Raw genomic sequence first — 7,914 nt, 5'->3', positions numbered from 1 at the left:
CTTTAATGTACTTTGGAAGTGTATTTACAGAGGTTTTTGTCTGGGATTCATAAGTAAGCATATACATATAAGGTACTGCAACCAAAATTCTGCAACCAATACAGAAAGCAAAGGATAGGTATGATGTAAGTAAGAGGATAACTTCTTCATTCTTCATTGCTGAGATGATATGYAGCAGTATTCACAATTAGCTGGAGTTTTCCAAATGCCAAAGGCATTATACTTGAAGCTGATATTGCTGAATTTCTGTAATCCTTTTCAGAGATGTAGAAATGGATTAACTGCAGCCTGGTCCTCTTTTGTCATGTTACTAAAAGAACAGCCTGCACAAATGAAAAYGATACAGCAATTTCCTTTGATCACAACCTTCTCTTCTGTCTAATATGATGGTGGATGCCAACACAACACCACTGTGTGCACATGATCCATTAATCCTTGTCTTGATTTTAGTGAAAATTTTTCAAAGGAGAAAACAGATGCACATATAAGATGATGAATGATAGAAGAATAATTTCCCATTGGCACTCTTTGGTATGTCTATTCTTCTAAATGGTGCARGACATACAGCAGATTTGATTTACTGCGATCTTATACAGGACCACATGTATATGCCACATTTGTTCCAGCAATGGATTTCATGTCACTGGCCAGTTCTAGATTCACATCAAGCATTGACTGTAAGGAAATTGCTGAAAGACTAGACCTTTCAAGCAGGGCATTTTTAATAGCATATAAGTGCATGGCTTCAACTGTGGTTCCATCAGAAGASGCATTTTAACAGCATCAGTAAAGCGCTTGAGTCACTACAGAGAGACTCCAAGAACAGGTGTAAGGCAGTTCACATCAAAAACAACCTATTCTGTGCACTCTGTCACTAATGTAGAAGTATTCCTTGTGCACACTCCTTTTAAAAAAACARAGTATTATAGCACATTATCTGAATGCTTCTTTCTGGAGAGCCAGCATTCTTTTGCAATCAATTGTATAATAAAATGCAACAAAGAAATCTGGGAGGATAAGAATAAATTTTGTGTCCTCTGCCCACGGACAGAGGATATCTATTGTTGCACTCAAGTTCTAATGTCTTTTGGGCAGGAATTTTGTTTTTATTAAATTTTAATATAATGTCTGCTAGTTGGGTGGCCAGAAGCTGGTAGACACTTTTTCAATACAAAATAATGAATTACAAAAATCACAGAAAAAAATAAATATTTAATTAGATTTCATTTAGTCTTTATTCATGTTCTCATTAAAATTAAAGTTCACAAAGAACCACCAGTGCCCTATACCACTGAATGCTAATGCAGTTGACTAARTATGGATTCAAATTCCTCCTTTTTGGACAGTATCTTTACAAATGAAAGAGTCTGCATTTTTCCTTAAAAGTTTTATTTTTTTTTATTTTAGCAATTTTTTTATTTACCAATTATTTTAATTGGTAAATTAAAAGTTTTTATCAAAAGCAGAGATCAACTTCTCAGCTGGTGTATTTCCACTGACTAGCACTAACTGACTATTAAAATTTATCAGGGCATTCAACTCCCCCACCCAACCCCAAGTATTCATACCATTGTTAAAGGACCAATTTAGCACTGTGATTGCCAGCCTAAACTGTTCAAAAATGTTTGAACTCAGTGCAGAAACTGTTGTACTATTAAATAATTCCCAAAGRTCTTCCCCATTAAAGGAGATGCCTGTTCATGACTTCTAAATAAACTTGTATCATAAATAGATCTCATTGACAGATACTGTATGCTCAGYATTTGCCTCTAAAAGTTCTCTGAAATAGGCACTAAATAGAGTAATTAGTAAGTACACCTCTTATCTGCTAGGCTGCAAGGAGATTTATTCATGAAAAATGGTTCTCAGTTATGTATTTCATGGATGATAGCCAATCCTACTAGAATGAAATTAATGTATGAGACAATATTATTGACTTTTCTTTCAAGAAGATCATGTTAAATGCTTAGTGTACAGCCCCATGTCTCTAGATGTCTATGGATTTGACAGGAATTTCAATGATTTTTCAGTAGCTGGCTTTTTAGGAAGTACAGAGCAATATAGATGAATACAACTGTATGTCTGCTTCATAGACATTTTCCAACCTCAGATTTATATAGGTGCATTCTAGATGAAGTAGCAAAGCGGAGAAAAGAGCARCTATTAGTTAAATGTCTAATTTGTCTCCTGTTAACATCAGTGGCATTGGATAGCTCCTGAAAGTTGCATTAGGATTAGAGAGGTTTGTTTTGTTTTAAAGGCCAGGACAAAAGGGATAAAATCATTTCTGGAGTAACTTTCGCAAGCAGGCTGAAGGAGGAATCAACGAGCATTAAAAAAAAAAAACCCAAACTTCTCCTAACCAAACATGACAAAGACAGTAATTTGTTCTGCTGAAGAGCAACATAATGTAATACTTGACATATTTTAACATCCAAATAAATAATTGTATCTTTCATGGCATAATACAATCTGTAAAACATGACTGCAGAATTTTTATCATGATACACACCCTACTTATTTTTATTGCAGTAAGTCATATGATGCTGGGGTGAAGACAGTTCTAGATTTCTGGATAGAATGAAGAAGAGACATAAGAAGGGGAAAATGAGGAAGGAAGGAAGTGGAGCTTTAGAACAATTTTCTTAATTTTACATAAAGTATATTTATATTTTAATGATATACTCAGTTCAGTTTCAGAATAAAAAAGATACCTTAAGTGACTGCATTATTGTAAAACAATGTTCTGCAGAAGCCATAGCAGATACTGTCCCTCTAATTAAGTTCCAGGCAACTTTGATAAAAAGTATATTTCACTGAAATTTCTCATTTTTATTGAGTATCCTTTATTAAAAACTATTTTGTGGTGGAAAAAGTTTATTCAAACGTATTTTGAAACTGCAGCAGGTACCCATCAACTTGTTGTCTCTTCTTGGTCCTCTGTCGGATCATAGCTTTCAATGCATCATTACCAAACCATGTGATCTTTCTATGCATAGGTTTGAGATCATTGCACTTGATGAGCAGTCAGGCATGTGAGCTCATGCTTGTCCTGTCCCTGCAGCAGTGCCTGAAGACTAGGGCTGGGGCTCTGGGCACTACTCCATCGGGGGCAGGAGGACAGACCCTGGCAGCCAAGACTGGCTCTACTCCACCAGCACCTCCCAGGCATCAGCACCAGAAGCCCACGGCAGTGCAGCACCTGGYAGTTTAAAAGACTGTGTGGATAAACACCAACTGATTTGATGAAATGGATTGATAAATACATRTAACAACCTTTTCATCCACTACCAGTTTAGGATGCATTTTCTAACTAACTAAAGGAGTTATATTAATGTAAGAGAAACTATGCCTTTAAATTATATTGGCTTTAATTCCTGATGGGCACACTTATTCCTTCCAAATATCTATTCCAGCGTTGCTTTTAAAATTTTTTTGGAATTGATTTGAGTTAAGACAGGATGGGAGAACTATATTGAGATATTAGTAATTTAAATGCATCAGTATAAACGTTCTGTTGTAACTGGTAAAACTTTGCTTGCACAACACTTGAGTGAACATACATGTATTTACAGTAGAATGGATGAAAAATGACCAAGACTTCTGAAGAGAAGGGGATGTGGACAGGAGGATAGATATAAGAATATAAGGAGATTTATAATAAGCAATAGATCAAAGTATGTACACTTCGAATTCATATTTAATATTCCGTCTATAGTTTGGTCCCTAATATTCTCCTACTTCTCATGCTTTTACTAATTAATTAGTAACTTCAATCTATTTTTAAAACATAAAATCTCTCATAATTTGTAAGAATCATCATAATTACAACAAACTATAACTCTATTTTTAACTTCTGTTAATTAAATTGTTTCTTCAAAAAACTTTTCAATTTAAATAAATTTTTTCTTTAGTAAACAGCAGCTTATACTACTACTGCAATTTCTTTTTGTTTTTATGGTGATTATTATAAAGATAACCATATCTTTTGTTTCCATAAATATTTTCAGAGGGAAAGGACGGGACGTGATGGGACGGGACGGGACGGGACGGGAAGGGAAGGGAAGGGAAGGGAATTCTTATTCAAAATTGAGCATAAGTTCTTTATTTTTTTGAGACAGAAAAGTTTTATCTTTAAGAGAAGAACAATCGTTTAAGTATATACTTGCACGCAAATCTTGCAAATGTCCATATAGTTCTCTACTAAACACAAATTGGTCTGCATCTTGAAAGGTATTATAAGAGCTATGAAAAAGCTACATGCCTATTTCTCTCGTTATAAGTCTACTTAATTTTAAATCATATATTGTGAGCTTGCTGTGGGTTGTCTTTTTGCTCAAAATGTGCAGAGTACAATATGATCCTGCTCCCTCTAGAGTTTCATAATGGTCTCTCTTGAACATGAGAGTGAGCATTTTTCCCTATACTTATTTTCATCTCCAATATGAAAAATACAAGGCAACTCAATAAATGATAATAGGCATACATGGATTAATGAACACTATTCTAAAAGCATTTGTTACAAAGGATGAACTTGCAATAGAATTTGTAGGACTTAATTTATCTTACTCACCCTGGTAAAAATCAATACTCTTTGGAAAAAAATCAGTGTAAATAAAGCAAAATTAGGTACTCAGCGGGCAGACTGATCTTTTATGTTTGCCAGATATTTATTCACACAACTCTAGGAAGCAAAATCTTAAGGAAAAATACAGATATAAAAAAATCAAAGCATAAAATTTGCAAGAGCTGACAAGATGGAAACAATTTCCAGTATTGTTTGGAAGAATAGATTCAACATCATGAGCCAAACTAAACTTCCAATTTAAAATAATATTATGATTATGTAAGTTGTTATGATTCAACAAACCTCTCGAACTGTCTCAGCCTCCTCAGAATGAAATGAGGCCTGAAGCCACTCTGTATTCACTAATTAATATATCTCACCAGGACACATCTGCACTGCACCCAGCAGCCTGATTGTCTGCAACTATATTGGCTTTTTTGCCAGTCTAAACTCAGTTTAAGYCCAGGCGCTCTATAAATCCTGTCTATCTGTCTTCCAGGGCATGCCAGAAAAGCAGGCAATGTCACAGAAGGCAGGAATACAACAACTCCCTTCCTTTTCTCAGACTATTTTGCCTCATTGATATCAGTCCTATAATAACAGCACAAAAATCGAGGCGATGCATAGGGGAGGACAGCCAGCCAGAGCAGGTGGAGGTCCCCTAGAGTGAATTCCACCCTACAGCTCCCAGAAGAGTCTTCCCCCAGGAAACAGCTGTTATAAAAGGGTTTTCCTTGAGTTAAGCAGTATGGAGAACTGGCAAATTTGATCACAAGCCTTCTCTGGCCCAGTCACATGAGATACAGTAGAAGTGTAACATCATATTTTCTGCCTTAAGTTGCCAGCATGCTGGGGGAGATTCAAAATCACAAAATCTATCATCTGGCTCAAAATACTACCACTCCTTGAAGAAAACCATTATAATTAATGCTTCTACTGCTTGTAGAAAATATGAAGAAAAAAGAAAAAGAGAAAACAGGAAGAAAAGAAAGGTTGAAGGAGAGAGATTTTTGCAGTGTCTCTACTGACTTCTATTTTTCTCTTCAGGAATAAGTAAAGAGCTATCTATTAAAACATTTCTCAAATCTATTAAGAAAAAAGTCATTCAGAAGAAAAAAAACATGATATTCTATTTTATATGTYCACTGAAATACTTTAGCGATAGGAAGTCAATTTACAGGAAGTTGTAACTATGTAGTTTACTAAATTTTGGAAGAAAAAGTCCTAGGAGTCATCCAAAAATATGTGCTGGCAAGCATCTAAGCAAAAACAAAACAAGCACAAAACAAAAACAAACAAGCACAACAAAAGAAACAAACAAACAAGAAAAGCAGCTTCATTAAAAGCCAGTTAAGACTGTGGATGAACACGGCAGTTTCCTGAAGAGGTCACCACCAGCAGAGTTAGAAAAATTCAGTGAGTTAATGTTTATGTATGTTTTACACATTAAAAAAATCCTATGTCTCATTATGGCAGCACTGGTAGAGTAAGAACAATAAATAAAACAAGAACTAAAATATTATGCAATGGTGGGAAATGATTTTAATAGAAATGGACAATCCATAAACAGGATTATTTTTCAACTTACAAATGTATGAGCCAAATTTTTGGTCATACCCCGAATACAGAGCAAGTGAGTAATAAATTGGGCACAGGTATCATAAATCTTATTTTTGCTTTGTCTTCATCTTTGAGTTTGAGTTTTCCTTTAGTTTGGCTTATGTCAATCAAATGGCAACCTTGTACAAAGTAGGTGCAACCTACTTTAGTACAGTTAGGGAAAAAGGAATATCTTGCAGTTTCTTTTTTTAATATTTGGAAAATATAAAAAWTTATAGATGAATTAGCCAAGACCAGATTTTAAAATATTGTTCAAACTTTAAGATAAGCAGTAATTTAATTATATAAAATATATTTGGCATTATATTCAATCTGTTCCTATTTTTATAAAAGTGTCACAGTATTGTTCAGACTAGGTTTAGGGGGGGTTCATCAAAACCTAAGTAGCTTCTCAGACCCTTTCAGTAATCGCAATGTCTTTCTCTCTTGACAATATTGTCCTATAAACATTRTTTTCCACTGTGCATTTGCATTAAATGTGACTGGCAATAGTGCTTATATGATTTATGGTATTAGTGTACAAAGTTATGTACTGAGATTTGAAAATGACCTCACCAGGTGACAGTATATTTCTTTCACAGAGAACAATTTTTTTACTTTGAATGATGTTAATACCAGGCTAATTGTTAGCATATTTATTTACTGTTTTAATAGAAAATGGTTCTGTCTATCCCTTCTCAAGGAACAATAGCATTTCTGAAGTCAAGTGAGGAAACTCAATAATCCTTGAGTGAAACGTTAACGTACCTCAAGTATTAAGTTGCAGAAATTACAGGAAATTGGGACAGAAGTGAARGGAAGGCACAGGAAAAAAATCAAAACCCAGAGAGAAAGGAGAGACAGGTTTCCGGCTTAAGGCTGCACTCAGGAAATGCAATGCCCAGAGGTAAAGKTTTGCGTAAAACTGAAACCCATCTGTACGAGCCACACAAACTGGCTGACAGCCTTTCAGCTTCATGAAATTCATGGACAGGCTATTGAACATACCAAAAGGACAAAGAGCTATAAATTCCTTTTAATTTTTTTAATCTTTTAAAATTTCCGTACATCTGTCCCTAAACCTGTCAACTGCTTTGTTCGTCTTTGGAGCATGCGTATTTCCTTTGACCTTCACTCATGCCTGGTGAGTGACTCAGGGTGACTGGCATAACCATAAATATGTTGTTCCTAGTGGAGAAGGGTCCTATAAAACAAGYCTACTGCCTATTTTGCAGCGCTGCCCTTGCACTGTTGCACATGGAGCTGAGGAACACCCTTCTTCTAAGTCACTCAAGCCAGCTTAGGTGTTAGTAATGCAGYGTGAGATAACTCCTCGTGGCAAATGTTAGCCTGAGTTTCACTTGCACCCTGCTTTTTTGTGTTCCCTCCCCCCTGTCCCCCCAGATTTGTAACTTGAACGAAAACAAAGATTCCGCTCTTAGGATCAGAAGCCACCTCCTATGAAGGATATTCACATATTCACATATATACAAGGGTATTCAGTACTGTTTTCTATTTCCCTTTTCTCTCATCTCAGTTGCAGAATAAAAATACAGTAACTGTTTTACAATTCGTGGAAAGACTGAAATTTGTTCATTATGTGATGAATTCTTGAGAGTAACAGCTATAGTTGTATAAAACCATGATCAGTTTATGGTCAGTTCACAGAAAATGGTACACATGGTATGCGGTTTTAATGCAGAAATAATGATACCAGTATATAAAAGGTTTTCTTTTTTCTCTTTTTC

This window comes from Rhea americana, unplaced genomic scaffold (genome assembly GCF_003343005.1).
Source record: "Rhea americana isolate MKP2758 unplaced genomic scaffold, rheAme1 scaffold_121, whole genome shotgun sequence".
NCBI lineage: Eukaryota > Metazoa > Chordata > Aves > Rheiformes > Rheidae > Rhea > Rhea americana.
Note: the sequence above shows the minus strand (reverse complement) of the source record.